Genomic DNA, 19,203 nt, shown 5'->3' on the forward strand with positions numbered 1-19,203 from the left:
TCTTAGTGATCACCAATATTGTAGAGAAAAGCATTGTGTTCCCTTTTTTTCATATTACACCTTAAAGAAAAAAAATGTTTAAATGGGGTAATGTTTGGGAACAGCCATTAACAACTTAGGGCGCCATACACTCAAATTCCCATTGTTACCATCTACTTAGATGAGATGCTGTATCAGGGGCTTGTTTATCCTGAAAGTGGGAAAATACCGTCTCATTACCTCGGTTAGTTTGCCCCACAGAGCAAATCAGCACTGTAACCACATACAGGAAAGTCCTGCTCACTGCAAGTGTCCCCAAAGCTGGTCTTAAGGAATAGCTTCATTTATGTTTGAATTTCTCTAAAAAGTATCACATTCTAAATATAATGCTACTTTGACGACGATTGCTGTCTTCCCTAAACATGAACTCTCCCCTCGTCAAACCTACATACTAGTGTTGATCACATAAGTAATTGCCGAAGTTACTTTTCTTGCTGATTAATAAACTACGCCCCCTGCCCCCCGCCCCACCTCGTCATTCATGCTGACTCTCTGTTCTCTTTTTTGTCATCTGGCCCCTTCAGGCCAACATTCAGGGCCACTGTGCTAGCACCCAGGGAGCACTTCTGTCCCTCACCTATAACTGATTTGTGCTCTCCTTCCCACCCCCCCACAACCTTTCGACCAGTTTAATGATAATCATATTGAGTGGAATCAAAAGTTGTGAAGCCAGCAAAGATAAATTCCAACTATTTTTTCCCCCTTGATCTACCAGGTCTGCCACTCTGTCACAAAAGATTAGATTAGCTTGACAGGATTGAACTACATAAAGCCAGCCTTGGGGGGCGGGGTGGTGGTGGATGTGGATGTGTGTGTGTGTGTGTGTGTGTGTGTGTATCCTGTTTCCTTGAAAGACTATAGCTTTCAAATTTTTCCCAAGTTAAAAAAGTCAAATGTCGTTTTCAAAGTTTTCTTTTCCAACTGGCAGAAATAATTCTAAATTGGTGTTGATCTGAATCTTGGAAATTTGCTTTTGCCTCCAACAAAATTTAAAATCAGTGGTGTTTGGGGGAGGAGGGTAGTTCTTCCCATGCCAAATTTATTGCCTGTGTCTGATTAAAAAGAGGAGGAGGGAAAGCGAGGCTGTGTTGAGCCAGAAAGGCTGGGACACGGGGCCAGGGGGCCAAGAGCATAGTCAGCAGCCACCCAGAGTTAAGAGGCATCTACTAAGCCTGAGGGCCTAGCCGAGGGACTCGAGTAGCTTGCTGTTGACTTACCCATTCGAATACCAGTAACTATGTGAGTACGCTACAAATGAAGCCTCAGCGTGTGACGAGTTCTCAGCAAGGTGGCATTTGAGAGAAGCCTTGAAGACTGAGGATGTAGCAGATGGAGATGAGAATGGGAGCTTGAGTGTTCCAAGGAACTGAAGGTCAGGAAAGGCTCAGAGGGTGAAAAAGATTATACTCATTGTGCCTGACATAGGACACACGAGGAGAATGCCATACGTTCCCTAAGTGGATCCCATCTTGAGGATAGCCTCCATTCCAGGCTGAGGGTGGAGAAGAGAGAAGCCCTAGGAAAGGACATGTGCAGAGTTGTGAAGTTAATAGAATCAATTCAGTTGCTATAAAGACTTTTGGAATACAGGAAAGCTGGGAGACGAGGTAGGAGGGAGGCTATTGCAAAAGTCAGGCGTAAGAAGCGATGAGCATGAAAAGGAAGAGATGGCTGCTAGAGTCCCACTTTGGAGCTTAATGACTTCATAACGACTCATGAGCCGGCTTTTATTTAAGTGGCAGCAGCAGAACAGTGAACCTGATCTCAGAAGCATCTTGGAGATGCTGGGTGACGATCTCTGGCAGACAGGTGGACATCTAGATCTGGTCCTCAGGAAGGAGGCTGGTGCTAAGATTCTGGAGACATCTGCAAAGAGGCTGTGCCATGCAGTAGAGCTGGCAGGGGGTGGGGGAGGGGGAAGCATAGGATGAGAAGGGCCAGGGACCACAACTTGGGGAACATGAGGGAGCAGCCGAAGGAAAAGGCTTAAGAGGTGACGGAGAAAAGTTAGAAGAATCCAGACTAGAAACAATTATCTCCTCTGCCTGGACCTAATCTCCAGCCTGAGTCACACTTAAGAAACCTCAGTCTGGCCCAAGAAAAAGCATCTGTGTGGCCAGCCCTGGGGCAGAGACGCAAAAGGTGAAGGGCAGTGTTAACAGATAGCACATGGAGTCTTTAAACGAGCACTCGGGTTTCTAGTAACTGAATCCATTGTTTAAATGACCAAAGGAAAATTTCTTCCTCGGTGAAACCTGGAAACCGTTGTTGGGCAGTTTTGTTTGCTTGGCCTCGGAAGCATGACTTGCTTAAATGTGCAGGCAGCGTTTCATGAGAACCCTAGAGGAAAAACAAAGTACATTTCCAGTATCATCGAATGGATACATGTTAGCTCGAATGAACTCTTTTTACTTGCCAAAAAGATGGGACAGGACCTGCCTCCATCTGAGAGCTCAACGGGACAGTCTCCTATGTCTCCTAGGGGCTTCCCTCAAGTACTGAACTCAGCACAAGCCAAGCCTGCTCCGGGCACGTCCCTAGGTCAGGATGGACATCCTCTGCTCTCCCCGGCTCTCCCTGGGAAGGTCGAGACAGTTGTGTGGGCGACCACGGTTCTAGGTGTTCTTTGGGACGACTCCGGGTGCTCGCGGTTCCTGCGTCACACTCAGATATTTCAGAGCACTGAACCGCTTTCCTGACTATCTTTTTGGGAACTGCTGGGAATGTGCACTTGCGTCGTCCAGAATCCTACTTGCTGAGTCATCATTTCTATCTCACTCGCTCCGTTTCTGTAGAGCATGTATATAGTGTCTTCCAGGAGCTTCCAACAAGCTTTTTAGCTGTAATTGTTGAAACCTTTCTAACCTACTAGCCAAAAGCAAGAGCATTGATTAGCAAGAAAAACAAAGCATCTTCAGCCCAGATTCTAAGTTTGAGGTTTTCCTGACAAGGTGATTTAAACCATGCTGAGTGTTCAGAGCAGCCATGAAAAATGCCCCCTCACCTTGCCCGCACGTCCTGGGTGGCCCACGTGGACACCACCCGGCAGGCCTCCCCTCCCTCACGGAGGGGGCGCCGGGCTCCTCCCACCCTGGCCCCCACCAGCCTGGCTCTGTGCATGGCCTGCCTGGTCCAAGAGGCTAGCGGGCAGGTGGGGTTCTTGGCCCCGACACCCTCACATAGTGTCCCCCAGCTGTAGAGTTCCCGTTTGAGAGCTCAGTGTTGTGGATTGAATCACGTCCTCCTCGAAGAGATAGCACTGATGTCCTAACCCCCGGTTCCTGGCAGTGTGACCATATTTGGAAATAGGGTCTTTGCTGTGTAATCACGATGAGGTCATTTTGAATTAGGATGGGCCCTGCGTCCAGCGCCGGCATCTGTTTAAGAGAGACGGACACACACAGGGAGAACACCATGTAAAGAGAGAGGCAGAGACTGGAGTGATGCAGCTACAAGCCAAGGGGAACCAAGGGGTGCCCGCAAGGAGGAAGCAAAGAGCAGATTCTCCCTCGGGGCCTCTGAAAAGGAATCAACCCTGTGGAAGCCTTGATTCCAGATTTCCAGCCTCTGGGACTGTGAGAGAGTAAGTTTCTGTTGCTTTAAGCCCCCAGTTTGCCATACTTCGTGAGGGCAGCCCCAGGCAATACACACACCCGGGGCCTGCAGCCTTGCCTCCAGAAGTCTCTGGTGTGTAACTGGGCAATGATGATAGCAGGCCCCATCTCAAGGTTATTGTGAGGGCTATCCCCGGGAAACTCGTCCTGTGAGAGGACGCACAGAAAGCACAAAGAGATGGCATGGGGTGGAATCACACGAACCTGCTGTTATTCAGCCATCTTGGACCTAAACAAGAGCCATATCCCACTGAACAGTTGAGCCCAACAGCAATGAGGGCCGTGGCGGTGGCGGGGGGCAGTGCTGCTATCCGAGTCCTTGTGGATGGTCCTGCTTGGTTTTTCCAACGGTCCTCAATTCGCTGACACTGGCTGTGTGTCCACCAATTCAATTCAATTCTGGCACTACTCAGAGTCAGCACAGACCCCGCAGGTTAAGGGCTCAGTCCTGTAAGACTGCCCCCACCTCATGTGCCAACTGCTAATGGGGGCCCCAGGCTTCCCACACATCTGCCCAGCTGACTATAAATTGGGGGGTTTCCACCACCCCCACCTCAGGTTTGATAATTTGCTAGAACAACTCAGAACTCAGGTAAACACTATTCTTATGATTACAGTTTGTTATAGAGGATACACATGACTAGCCAGATGAAGAGGTATGTAGGTCAAGGCACACATCTTCCATGCCTTCTGGGGACACACTACCCTCCCAGCACCTTAATGTCTTCACCCACCCACAGGCTCTCCAAATCTCAGAGGTCAAGAGTTGTTATGGTGGTTTTATTACCTAGGCTTGTTTGATTGGCCACCATTGGCCACTGGTGAATGAACTCATAATCTCCATCCCCTCTTCCTACCCTGGAGGTTGGGAAGAGGGGTGGTCGAAAATTCCAACCCTCTAAGTGTGGCCAGCCCCTCCCTTGAAACTAACTACATGCCCACCCTGTGTCATCTCTGTAGCAGGAACTCAGGTATGGTAGAAAAAGGCTTTTATGAATAACAAAAGACACTCCCATCACTTAGGAAATTCCGAGGGTTTTAGGAGCTCTGTGCCAGGAACTGGGGGTAAAGACCAGTTATACGTATTTTTTATTACACCACAAACACCTACTGTGTTGCAATGACTTATTTGTACATCTGAGGACAAGTGTCCTATTTCATTCATCCCATGTGGTTCCAGTCCTACTCCTCATATAATACTAAGCACACAATAAATGCTTAATAAATGTTGACCTGCATGACTTTTGTGCTCATCACATAATACCTGCTGGTCTCAGCTGGGAAATAGAAAGGGACTTTCCCAAGTCTTCTGTGTTCGAAAGGATTTTTTTTCCCTGTTCTGTTGCTTCTGAAGGAACTGCGAGGACAGAAGAAATTTCTATTTATGTGCCCTTCGAATCTTTTCTCTGACCAACCTCACCTGTATACAGAGGTGACTGAAGACCAGAAAAAACCGTGAGGCAGCCCTACAGATGCTGGTCCTCCAGCCCTTCAGGACATCTGGCCAGTCTTGGAGAGAAGGAGCGAGAGAGACAACAAAAATTAGCTGGGTCCTGAAAAGGATGAGCGTTGACGCAGACACAGAGAACTTTAATCCGACCCCTATAACACCATTTTCTTCTGGCTCAATTGACAACGGAAAGCTTGTCCTTTGGGGAAAATAAAATAAAATAAAAATAAATACATAGAAGTCTCTATTGTCCAGAAGCTGCCCTTTATTTTTTTATTTAAGATTTTATTTATTTACTTGACAGAGAGAGACAGAGCAAGAGAGGGAACACAAGCAGGGGAAGTGGGAGACAGAGAAGCAGGCTTCCCGCTGAGCAGGGAGCCCAATGTGGGGCTGGATCCCAGGACCCTGGGATCATGACCCGAGCTGAAGGCAGACGCCCAACGACTGAGCCACCCAGGTGCCCCCAGAAGCTGCCTTTTAATTTCTACCCCTTTGCTCTGACTTTGGCAAAGGCATTGTCAGGTTTTAGGGGATTTATTGCAGGATGGATACTGAAGGGTCTTTGCAATAATCCCGGAAGTGGACCTAAGATGTCTTTCTCATGACGGCCTCTGGAGCCCAGTGCTCTGCCCTCAGCATTCCTGAAGCAGAGGGAGGCCCTCGAGGACTACGAGCTGGGAACGCAGAGCCTGGCCAGGGAGTAAAGAAACGAATACGGCTGTCACGGAAGGAACTAGATGGAGCAAAAGCTGCAGCCCCGGGGGAGATTCCCTAACCACAGTTCCTCCAGCTGCTCGGACTTCCTGCTCCACCACCGCCTGGAGTCTGTCCCCAAAGACATTCCCGCGGCCAGCTGAAAGCCCAGGAACCATTCCCCCTTACCTGCTACAGATGCAGGAGAGTATGTTCTGGAGAAGAGGGATTGGCCAGGCTTCCCTCTCGGGGACCCAGCGTTTGGGAGCAAGTTTCATGCTTGCCTCTAGGCTTTAGCTCAGTGAGCCACGCAAGAAGAAGTTTGTGCAGTTTGGGCACTTTGGGTCTATTTTCCATAAAGAACTATCCATTCGAAATGATTTCTCTTAGAAGGGAAGAAGTAGTATTTTATGTATGAGAGAGAAGGAAAAATCACGTAATTTTAAAGATCAGTTCAGTGTCAGCTAAAGAGGAAAGGATGAGGTTATGGAAGAGGACTAGAGAACAATGCGCAAAATGTCAGGATTTACCGGGCTCTCCCCGGCAGCGGAGGCCAGTAGGCTGACGTTGATGTCTTAATGAGCCTAGGGTTTCTAGTGTTTTCTTATTGCTTCTGACCCCTAAAATCAGATTCATTTGAAATCAAACCAGTTACACACTGGAGAATTTGGGAGGTAAGGAGATAGAAAAGAAAAGGAAAAGGTTTTAGATTTCCAGCTCCAAGTGAGATCTATTTAGAGAACATACCCCAGTCTTAAAAGAACAGCTATTTAAAAGACAAGAACCCTTGTGTACTGTTGGTGAAGATATAAAATGGTGCAGCCACTATGAAAAACAGAAGGGCAGTCCCCCAAAAAATTAAACATCGAATTACCATATGATCCAACAATTCCACTTCTGGGTAGATAACCAAGAGAATTGAAAGCAGGGTCTTGAAATATTTGTACACCCCTGTTTATAGCAGCACTATTTACAATAGTCAAAAGTAGAAGCAACACAAATGTCCATTGACAGATGAATGGATAAACAAAGGGTGGTATTTACCCACAATGGAATATTATTCAGCCTTAAAAAGGAAGGAAATTCTGGCACATGCTACAACATGAATGAATCTTGAGGACGTTATATTAAGTGAAATAAACCAGTCACAAAAGGACAAATAACGTACGATCCCATTCATATGAGGTACCCAGAGCAGTCAAATTTATAACAACAGAATAGAATGGTCACTGGTAGGGGAGGGGGAGGGGGTGGAGGGGGGAGGGAAGGAATGGGGAAAGTGGGTACAGAGTTTCAGTTTTGTAAGACAAAAATGTTCTAGAGATTGGTTGTACAACAACATGAATATACTTAACACTATTGAACAGTATGCTTAAAAATCGTCAAGATGATAAATTTTATGTTATGTGTATTTTACCACAATTTAAAAAAAAAGCCTAGAGGGGCGCCTGGGTGGCTCAGTCGGTTAAGCGTCTGCCTTCAGCTCAGGTCATGACCCCGGGGTCCTGGGATTGAGCCCCATGTCGAGATGTCACTAGAAAAGTGCTCCGTGGCCACAGACTGTTCCCAGTCAGTATTAACACTCCTCAGTCCCGAGGTGTACTCCGTTCTGGGCAACCCTGGGAACGCAGCTGCTGTTTATGCCTCATGGTGTGTTTGATCCTGGCTGGACCAGGTGCTCTCCTTGAATTAGGCTTGCATCTTGGTTTTTTCCCTCCTCCTGGAGTGCTTGGCGCCCAGAGGCAGTCAGGGCACATGAGTGAATGCACTGGACACTTGTCTTCCTGCCAGAGCAAAAGAAGGAGTTGATCCAGTGGGGAACCAGCTCTCTAACTGGACTGGGGTGGAAAGTAATGGAGATCAGAATGACTTTTCCCAAAAGTCATTCTGATCCTTCACCTCCGTTGTAGATGACTGAGGTAAAGCCAGAAACCACGAGGCTGAGGACCTGGGGGGTAGGGGGGAGGTGGGGGACTGACAGCCCATGGGCAGTCCACATTGCTGGCTGTCGGCTCAGATAAACTGAATGGAGACCCCAGTGGCAGGGGGCAAATGACTGATAGTCCCAGGCTCTGGGGCCAACACAGATGTTACCCAGTAAGGAACAGGCTGGCCCTGGGCTCCCCCGTCTTCAGGCTGCCTTTTCTCAGCCGCTCACACACCTGAGTCATAGCCTGACGACAGATTGCGACAACCACCTGTTGCTGCATCCAGGGACGATTCTAGCTAGATCGCTCCTGTGGTTCTGCACACTGAGAACCTCTGGGCGAAACTTCCCATTCTTCCTCCTCCTCCTCCTCCTCCTCCTCGTCCTCTTGCTTGGCCTTGTCCATTTTTGATTGTGCATCATTTTATTCATGCATTTTTCTCACACTCACATGCCTTCCCCACCTCCATTCCCAACGTTGTCCCGGATTTACTATCTCCCTGGAGATCTTTGACCTCTGGCCAGGCCATTCCTACTATTTTCCCACCCCTAACATCAGCTCCTGAGCTCACTCACCCCCCTTTCTCCTGGGCCTGCCTTGGGTCTTACTCCCTCCAGGGGCCCCAACATTGCCCCACCAGAAATGCAGTCTCTTTTCCGCCACTGAACTCTCAAAGGCCCGAGTTCTTGCTAGGGGCACTCACCATTCACATCCCTCCTGAGAGCAATTGGAGAGCGAGGATCTTACCTTATCCATCTTTGTATTTCTCTTCCTAAATGCCATTACCTCACACCTGGTGCACAATTTGTGCTCAGAAAGTGTTTATTGAAAGAATGCATGCAACTCAATAATAAAAAGCCAAACAGTCCAATTAAAAAATGAACAATATTCCATTGTGTATGTGTATAAATATATATATATCACATCTTCTTTATCCATTCATCAGTTGATGGACATTGGGGTTCCTTCCATAATTTGGCTATTGTTGCTAATTCACATGGGGGTGCATGTACCCCTTAGAATTAGTATTTTTGTATTCTCTGGGTAAATACCTAGTAGTGCAATTGCTGGATTATAGGGTAAAGTTATGAGATACACACACATGCACACGCGCACGCACACACACACACACACACACTGGAATATTACTCAGCCACAATGGGGATGGAGGTAGAGAGTATTATGCTAAGTGAAATAAGTCAGTCAGAGAAAAACAAATATATGGTTTCACTCATATGTGGAATTTAAGAAACAAAACAAACTATCATGGGAGAAAAAGGGGAGAGGAAGACCAAGAAGCAGACTCTTTTTTTTTTTTTAAGATTTTATTTATTTATTTGAGACAGAGAGAATGAGAGAGAGAGAACACATGAGAGGGGAATAGGGTCAGAGGACAAAGCAGACTCCCTGCCGAGCAGGGAGCCCGATGCGGGACTCGATCCAGGGACTCCAGGATCATGACCTGAGCCGAAGGCAGTCGCTTAACCAACTGAGCCACCCAGGCGCCCAGCAGACTCTTTTTTGTTTTTTAAAGATTTTATTCGTTTATTTGAGAGAGAGAGAGAGAGAGCGCGCACAAGCAGGGGGAACTGCAGGCAGAGGGAGAAGCAGGCTCCCCGCTGAGCAGGGAGCCCAATGCAGGACTCGATCCCAGGACCCTGGGATCATGACCTGAGCTAAAGATGCTTAACCAACTGAGCCACCCAGGCACCTTCTATGATTTTATTTCTATGAAATGTCCAGAATAGACAAATCTGTAAAGAGGGAAAGTTGATCAGTAGTTACTTAAGACGGGGTAGGGGTGGGAAATGGGGGTGTGATAGCTAAAGGGTACAGGGTTTCTTTCTGGGATGATGAAAATGTTCTAAAATTGACTGTGGTGATGGTTGCACAACTCTGAATATACTAAAAACCATTGAATTACACATTTTGAATGGGTCAGTTGTATGGTATATAAATTATATTTTTTAAAAAAGAATAAATGAATGTCTTTAATAAGCTTTTAACATCCAAGTTTTCCATTCTTGTTTGCAAAATTCACGCACTATCCCAGTGGTCCATGACATACCATCATTTCAAATTTGCTGGGGCCCAATTTCAATTCCACAAGCCAAGAAGCTGGCTGGGACACCTGATGGAGTCCTTGGGCCTACTGGGAGACAGGAGGCTAGCCCGATTCCTTCGCTCATGTGGCATTAGTGTTCTTTATACATGAAGATAAAAGAGAAATAGTAGAAATTCTAATACCATTCTGTTTCTTTGTGAACAAAATGGTCCTGCTCAGGGGGGAGGGGAAGCCATAAAGTCAATAGGTATGAAAATGTGATGGTGCTTACTAATTAGAGTTACGAGGAAGTCTGAGTTTCCTCAGGAAATACTGAGAGTCTGGTGAGTTTGGAATCCTGGCTTTTAGAGGGAGGAAGTCACCACAAATCTAGAAGCAGAGTGTCTAGATTTGGAGTGTTCATTCCACCAAGGCAGCTCCGGCCTGGTATCCGTACCCAAACAAAACACACTGGCTGGACATAAAAGGACTTTCCATACAAGTACCAAGCCTTCAGGGTCAAGGATCGCCCAGGTGAGTGGGCCTCACGTAAGGCTCCCAGGCTGGCGATGGGGGATCAGGAGAATGAAGCTTTGCTGGTGGGGACAGTGCAGGGCTAGTAGGGTGGGGATAGATGTGAGGGGCAACATGATGTCAGTGGTGATAGGATCTTCCTGCAGCCACAGGGGAAGGAGGCCACAGACTAGACTACCTTGCCATCAAGGGTCTGTAAACAAATGCTCAGTCTCACTGGTAATCAGGGAAAAGCGATTTAAACCGCAAAGTGATACCATTTCTTTTCTTTTTTTAAATAATTTTTTTAAAAGATTTTAATGTATTTATTTGGGAGAGAGAGAGAACACAAGTAGGGTGAGGGGCAGAGGGAGAAGCAGACTCCCCGCTGAGCAGGGAGCCCGATGCAGAGCTCGATCCCTGGACTCCAAGAATCATGACCTGAGCTGAAGGCAGATGCTTAATCAACTGAGCCACCCAGGCACCCCAGAGATATCATTTCATGTCTATCAGATTGGCAAAAAGGGAACAAATCTGACACTACAAATGGTTGTCCAGGGTGTGGAGCAACAGGAACTCTCATAACCGCTGGTGGGCATGTACAAACTCTGATACATCCGGCAAAACTGAAGTCATACCTGCTGCGTTACCCCACAACCCCCACCCTCGATAGAAAGCCTAGAGAAATTCTCACAGGTGCTCACAAGAGGATCAGAACAAGAATGCCCTTGTAGGATGTTTGTATGACCAAATTAGAAGCAACCAAAATGTCCATCAAGAGGAGAATGGACACAGTGTGATGTGTTCATTCAATGGATTATTACAAAGCAGTGGAAAAAAAAAAAAGAATGAACTGCTGCTATCTGCACCCACAAGGATAAATCTCAAAATGTACTGGTGAGGGGCGCCTGGGTGGCTCAGTTGGTTAAGCAACTGCCTTTGGCTCAGGTCATGATCCTGGAGTCCCGGGATCGAGTCCCTCATTGGGCTTCCTGCTCAGCAGGGAGTCTGCTTCTCCCTCTGACCCTCCTCCCTCTCATATGCTCTCTCTCTCTCTCATTCTCACTCTCTCAAATAAATAAATAAAATCTTTAAAAAAAAATGTACTGGTGAATACAAAAAGTAAATTGCAGAAAGATACATTATATGACGTAATTTATTTGCAGTTCAAAAACAGGCAAAACTATTTTAGGTTCCTTCCTGGGTGCACATATTAAATAAAGGTGTAAAAACATACGTGAAATGTTAAGCACCAAATTCAAGATGGTGGTCATTTCAGAGAAGGAAAAAGAATAGGGTCTGAGGATACAGGGGCTTAAATTGTATCATGTTTTCATTTCCTTCTAAGGCTCTGTATCTGAATGAAGTATAGAAAAGTGCTAAGCTCTAACAAATGGGCAGTAGATACCTGGGTGTTCTCTATTTTGCCTTTTATTCTTTTCTCCATGCTTAAAATACTTTAGTTTTCTACAAGTCCAAGGTGAATAAAAGAGAAGAGAAAAGAAACGCATGGATCTCTTTCCGTATTTGCCTTCTAAAACCATGCAAACCTAAAAAAAATTCCTTAGAGGAACAGAGAGGCATAGACTAAGTCTTTGGGACCAGGGGGTTTAAGAGGGTAAAGTGATCCCACTTACCCTTACACCAGGAAAATACTCCCAGGGCTGGGGGACACATAGGAGAAAGATGGATGAGAAGCCATGACAGAGAATGTAGATTCTGTGGTCCCTGGATAAAGAATCCCTCTTCCTCCTCCCCCATGCAGAGTCCTGGGGAAGTGGTAACAGTTAAGACAGTGTTTTAGGATTTAAGTGCAGAAGAGGCCTGTGTCCCTCTCCCAGGGACGTTGTATGGCTTCCCACCGCCTTACCCGTGGCCGTAAGTGGGGACAGGGCCCCAGTCAGTCTCCACCAGGACCCCTGTGGGCCTCCCATGGAGCTAGACAACGCCATTGAAGAAGCATAGAATCCAATTAGGCGTCATGAAATAGCTCTAAGGGCAAAAGAATATACAGGGGCGGGGTGTTCTGAACAGAATCAGACATTAAATAAATAAGGTGGAACAACCTGGGCAGGGGGCACTGCAGAATCAGATCAGGTGGGAGACTGGGGCGACCACTTACCTTCAACCCCAGAGATTCTAACCTCTCTAAAAGCACGGAGTTCCTGCTGACCATAGTTCAACTTGTAGGTGCGTGTCATAAGGAAAACTGGATGCTGTGTCCACAGAAAAATCCCTTTTTGCTGTATCATCTCAGGCTGCTGGAATGCAAACTACAACTTGCTTAGTTCAACTTTACTGCTTCTTTTGACCTTGTCTTTTGACCTTGGGAAGGGTTCAAATTAAGTATTAATACTTTCCTGTTACATTTTGCAACAACTTGTGTATACTGGGCATTCTGAGTGTTTGTAATGGTTAAGAGGAACTGGCATTAAAGAATCTAATCTATCAGCCTCGTGATTCTGACTTAAAATGGGGAATTGAGTAATTGTTTAGATTTGTGATTTTACTAGGTTTGTAAACAATATTGGAATGTTTATGAGAACTTGAGATGCACTATATTTTTAAGTTCAATTTATTATACTTATTAGAATTGTTTTAGCATTTGGGAATGTTCTGATTGTTAGGTATTTGAAGTGCTTATAAATAAAACCAAATATATTAAATTTATAAATCCACTTTAAAGTATGTAAGGGGATTTAATTAACCAAATGAAAAAAAAAGCCCCTTTAAGAGTGATTGTTAAAATTTACTAGATTTATAAGTAAAATAATGAAAGTTGCGGGTTGAACTCAAAAACTTAAGGAAAATTAGGGGTTTTTTTCAATATATTGCTTAAATAAATTAAGTATAATTTTTTAAATGTATCTACAGATGGTGTCTCTTCTACACACAAAGCTCCCCTCGAGGACATTACAAAGAGCAACTCACACTAGCTATAGCGCTTTACAGAAGTGGCAAAGGGGCTGCCCAGGGCCATGCAGTGAGAGGGACAACATGTAGAGACACCAGAACATGCTGACGTCAAGGGCAAAATGTTCCTCTCCCTAACCCCTGCCACTGCATAAGCACAGAATCTCCATAGAATCTTTTTTCTACCTTTTTATTATGAAAAATTGCAAATACACAAAAAGTTGAAAAACATATAGTACATTGAACATCCATATACCTAGTTTCAACAGTTGTAACCTTTTTTTATACTGGTTTTATTTACATCTATCTGTCTGTCTATCTATCCATCTATCTGTCCTACAGAACCATTTTAACCATGACACTTTATCTCAAGATGCCATTGGCCCTAAAGCTCTGACCTTTTGACCTCCAAATCTGTGCCCACCTCCCTTGGCTTTCTGTGACATGGTGTTCTCTTCCTTCTTTTCCTCTTTGATCATCATGTGGGAGAATCACACTCTGTGATTGGACCTCAGGGGACCCTTTGGTTGGCAAGAGGGACACACAAATGCATCTACAGGTGTTTGAGTGGAGACCCACACATGGACTACTAAAGAAGCAAAGGAATATATTTATATATCTACATATCTGTCCATTGAATAGCTGTGATGGGGTACCTCTGTTGGATAAGCTCAGGGTTGGGGGCTGGAGGGTCTATTCCTCAATATTCCTCAAATATGCCTACCATTCATCCCCCTTAGGGCCTTTGTACTGGCTCTTTCCTTTGTTTAGAACACTCTACTGCCCAGATTTATACATGGCTCATTCTCTCACCTCCTACAAGTCTTTGGTGAAAAGTCACCTTCTCATTCAGCTCAGGTCATGATCTCGTGGGTCGTGGGATCAATCCCTGCATCAGGCTCTGCACTTAATAGGGAGTTGGCTTGAGATTCTCTCCCTCTGCCCCTCTCCCTGCTTGAGAATGCACTCTCTCTCTCTCCCTCTCTCAAATAAAACAAAATAAATCCAAAAGTCAGCTTCTCAGTTGGACCCACCCCATCCCCCTGATGCTGCTTTATTTTCCTCCAAATAATGTAATATGTTCGATGATTTTACTTACTGCTTGTGTTTACTGCCCATCTCACTGTGCTACAATGTAAGCTCCCTGAGGATTTGCTTTGTCACCGACATATCCCCAGTGCCTGGGACAGGGCCTGAACATCTCATAGTACGATTTCGTTAATTATTTGCTGAATGAACTAATAAGAGAATGAATGACTTGTAAGGTACCTTTTAGCTCTAAGAAGCTGGGAATTTAGATAGTAGAGGGAAAGAAGACTGGATCTGGAATCAGAGGGCCTGGGTTTGAGTCCCAGTTTTGTCACTCATAAGCGAGGTTATCTGAGAATGTTAGCCAAAAATGTATGAGTCTTAGTTTCCTCATCTGTAAAATGGGGTTATAAAACACAATATTTGTTTTGTGCTTGCTGTGTTCCGGGCAGTTACCAAGCACATTGCCACCTTAACCAAATTATAATGGGACCACCTGATATTACATGTCTCCTAATGTGATAAGCATATTCAGTATACAGCATCACCTATGAAGCATTTTTGTCCAGAATATTTAACTTGAACTTAAATAAGTGTCTTGACCTAACTTCTTTTTTATAAGAAAACCAGGGAGAAGGAAACAGATTAAAACAATGTCTTGAAGAAAAAAATAGACAAATTCAGAATTTGGGACATTCTTCAAGACAACTGGCCTAGCCACTGGAAGTATATTAGCTTATGAAAGTCATGATAAAGGTGAAGGGCTATTCTAGATTAAGATAATATAAAGAGATGTGCAACACATGATTCTTGCTTGGAATGTGGTTCAAGAAAGCATCAGTTGGAAAGGCAAAAACTAGAAACAACAATAATACCTATAACCAGTTGAATGAATAAACATATTTATAAAATATATATAATGGAATATTACACAGCAGTACAATATTCTGTATTGAAGCCCCTCAGTGATGGTATCTACCTGTCCCACCTCTGCCTGCAGCCTCTCACAGGTAATTTTTGTAGACAACGTGAGAAGAGCAGTGACTAGCAGGCTGAATAATCCGTTTGTTTGAACCAATAAGTAGCTGGAGGTGAGGTCTAGTAGAAGAACTTGAATTTGCAGCTCCGGGAAACTAGGGTTTCCAGTCTTTGCAAACCCCACCCTCGATTTACCAAACTGGAGATGCATAGACACTGCGGAACATCCCAGGAAGAAGTTCTAGAACTTCTCAGAGAGTAGAGTAGGGGGTACCATGCAAATCTTGGGCCTGCCCTAGATGTGCCAAGTATCTTCCTACCTTGAGCTTGGGTTCTCCAGGCTGGATTTCCACACCTATCCATTGAATTAAGAACTTGGGCTGGACTCTCTTGGGTCAGTGTTAGCACAGGCTGCTTCAGGATCTTGTGAAGCCAGTCAAAGCCGGGGTGGTGCCATGCTGATCACAGAACGCATTCATTCATTCATCCACGGTGCAGATGAGGGCTCAGCCCCAAGTATGCAGCGGGGATTCGGACCCAAGCCCTTGCTCTCAGGATCTGCTTAGAGTTCCTGCCGCTGGATGAAGGGGTTATCCCTAAGTGGGGAAGCTGTCCCACCATGAGCATGAATAGCTCCTATGGAGGGCCCAGATGCGCCCTTTAGACCAGGACAGGGGACACTCTCCCGGGGGCTCCCGCTGCCCTCCAGCCCACCCTGCACTCAGGCCCCACTCCCCAGGTGAGAATTGTCTTCCACCATCTAAAACAGCTTTTGCTCAGTGGTGCTGGAAGAAAGGCTTTAAAATGGATAAAGTCATTCAAGGTGACTTTCTTCTCACCCCCAAAGTAAGATTTCTTGCCAAGATTTCACGCTTTTTCAGACTTGAAGTGAGAGCATGAGAAAATCAAGGGAGCTGAAGGGATCGAAGATAAAGCAGAGGAAGCCATTCTGAGGAAAGGTTCCAGGGGAATTTCCCTGGGAAGATTTTCTGGAGTGTTGGGGTTAGGTTGGCCAAGTCTCATGCCAAAAGGACTGAGGTCCCCCGGTGGGACAGGGTGGGATTCAGAGGTGTGGGGAGGCCACGGTGGAAGAAGAGGCTGGTCTTCCTTTCTGCTCGCAGTGCCCGGGCAGCTGTGGTCCGGGGGACTAAACTGGGTTTTCAGATTCTCCTTCTTCTATTCCTGGCCCCGAGTCTGGTGATCAGAGATACACAGATTGTAAAGTGTTTCAGCCAAGTGTTGCTTGAACCCAAGAGGAGCTATTAACTGAGACCATGCTCCTTTTGCTTTGAAGGCTGAGGCGGACAAATAACAGATGAGAAAGTTCTTATGTAGTTCAAATGGAAGACAGTCCATAAAGAACTCCGAGGAGGCTGGTGAGCAGAGCAGAACAAACATGAGCTTGATAGCCCGTGTCCGGCTAAAGCCGAAATACAGAACGCTAAGGATAATAATAGCAGACACTTACTGCATGCTGGCTTTCATTTATTAACTCATCTAATCTTCACAGCTACCCTGTGAGGCAGTTACTATTAATAAACTCAGTTACAGACGAGAAACGAAGGCACAGAGACATTGACTCATTTAGCCCAAGGTCACATCCACCGCGGCGCAGAGCCAGGACTGAAACACCTGGAAGGGAGTTTCAGAGTCGACACTGCCGGCCACTCCCCTTTCTCACTTGCTCTCACTCTGAGTCAGGGACTGATGTCTCTGTTTAACAGAGGAAGGTGGGCTCCGATTCCTCAGCCACACAGGGATGTAAAACAGGATGCAGGAAGCCAACCCCGCGCCCTGGGGAGGGAACCACAGTCCCAAGGGGAGGAACCACATTCTCTGGATGCATCTTCCTGTGAAGTACAACCCCAGACGAAGTGATCCAACCAAGTCCTGCCTCTGGTTCAATAACACCCAGGGAAGGAAAAGATGCTCAATGTCATTAGTCATTGGGGCAATGCAAACCAAAACCACAAAGAGATACCACTTCACACCCTCTAGGACGGCTAGAATCAGAAAGACAGAAAATAAGTGTTGGCGAGGCTGTGGGGAAATGAGAACCCTCGTACACTGATGGTGGGGATGTACAATGGTGCGGCCGCGATGAAAAACAGTCTGGCAATCCGTCAAAAAGTTAGATATAAAGTTACCGTATGACCCAGCAAGTCCTCTTGTAGGTATACACCCAAAAGCATTGAATCCCAGCTCTGCCCTTTTATAGTGATTCGAACGGATACTTGCACATGAATGTTCACAGTTGTACATGAATGTTCACAGAAGCTCTGTTTAGGACAGCCAAAAGGTGGAAACAACTTAATGTCCATCAACAGATGAACAAACAAAATGCTTATATTCTTACAATGGAATATTATTCAGCTATTAAAAACAAACCACTGATAACGTGGTTGATACAATGTGGGCGAACCTTGAAGGCACTAAATGAAAGAGGCTAAAATGCAAAAGTTCCTATATTCTCTAATTCCATTTATACGCTATCTCCAAAATAGGTCAAACTATAGAAAGAGAAAAGAGATGAGTGGTTTCTAGGGACAGGCTGGAGAGGGGTCTGGGGAGGGATTACTTAATGGATTACAGGGTTTCTTTTTGGGCTGATAAAACTATTTTCAAACTATATAGAGGTGACACTTGCACAACTTTGTGAATATACTAAGTCCCACTGAATTGTTCACTTTAAAATGGTTGATTTTAAATTACCGGAACTTGACCTCAGTTTTTTGAAAAAGCAAAAACAAAGCATAAAGTGCAGAAGAGGGGAGAAATGTAATGTGGCAACTGCTCGTCTGAAAACCTAAGTGCTTTGGTGGATTATGGCTAAGTGTGAGCCACGGATGCCATCATAATGATGACTAACACGTACATGGTGGGCTTCCTCTGTCAGGGAACGGCCCTAGCGCTTCCCACGGATCGACCCATTGGCTCCTCACCACCGTGAAGGCGAGGCCCGGGGGCTGCACGGTACACTTACATGCTACACTGGAAACAGGCAAGGCTGGGATTCAAACCCAGGCACTCTACTTTGGAGCCCACACCCTCACCCAAATAACTCTGTCTTTCACAGCAATAATGATAATGTTGAGAGTCGCAAGAGCCCCAACATTTACTGGGTCCTGAGTGTGTCAGGTATGTGCTAAGAAATTTGCTTACTCTCTCATTCCATGAAGATTTGTTATATACTGTGCCGGTTGTTTTCGTAGGCGATGGGTCACATCAGTGAGCGAGACAGGAGAGGTCCCTGTGCTCATGAGGCTTACATTCCAGGAGCAAGAGACAATACACAGATAAATGTGAATATTACATCAGGCAAGGGCTGATCAAGAAAACAAAGTAAGGAATAGGGCTGGAGGGAAGCTAGTGTAGCAGGGAGATCCGGGGAGACTGCTCTGAGGAGGTGACGTTGAGCAGTCCTGAATGAAGGGAGGGAGAAAGATTGGCAAAGACCCAAAGGGAAAACAGCTCTGGCCAAGGGGCCAGCAGTGCACAGGCCCCGAGATGAGAGCAAGCTCAGAGAGCAACCAGAGTACTGGGGTGGGGGTGGGGGTGGGGCTGGAGCAGGGGTGGTGACCATCGGATTGGAGCAAAGAAATCAGAGCACATGGTGACTCGCAGGCCATGATGAGCAATTCGGAAGTTACTGTGTCTAATGAGAAGCCACATCCCATCTCACTTAACTCTCAAAAATAACCCTATGAGACACCCACACTGTTATTATTATCCCTGTTTTATAGGAGAAGAGTCTGGAGCACAGAGGGGTTAGGCAAGAAATTCAAGATTCCATAGCTAGTAAGTTTGGAGCTAGTAAGTCTGACGCAGGTCCTGTGACCCCAGAGCCCAAAACCTTAAACAAGCAAACCGAAACTCTGCTACAGATCGCTTACCTATCCCAGCTCAGCTTCAGGCTGCGCTGGTTCAGGCTCCCAGGAGAAGTGCACAAACCGTTCACACTCTGCATTTGAGGCAGAGCCTTGAAGAAGCTAAGAGATG

Source organism: Neomonachus schauinslandi, chromosome 4 (assembly GCF_002201575.2).
Source record: "Neomonachus schauinslandi chromosome 4, ASM220157v2, whole genome shotgun sequence".
NCBI lineage: Eukaryota > Metazoa > Chordata > Mammalia > Carnivora > Phocidae > Neomonachus > Neomonachus schauinslandi.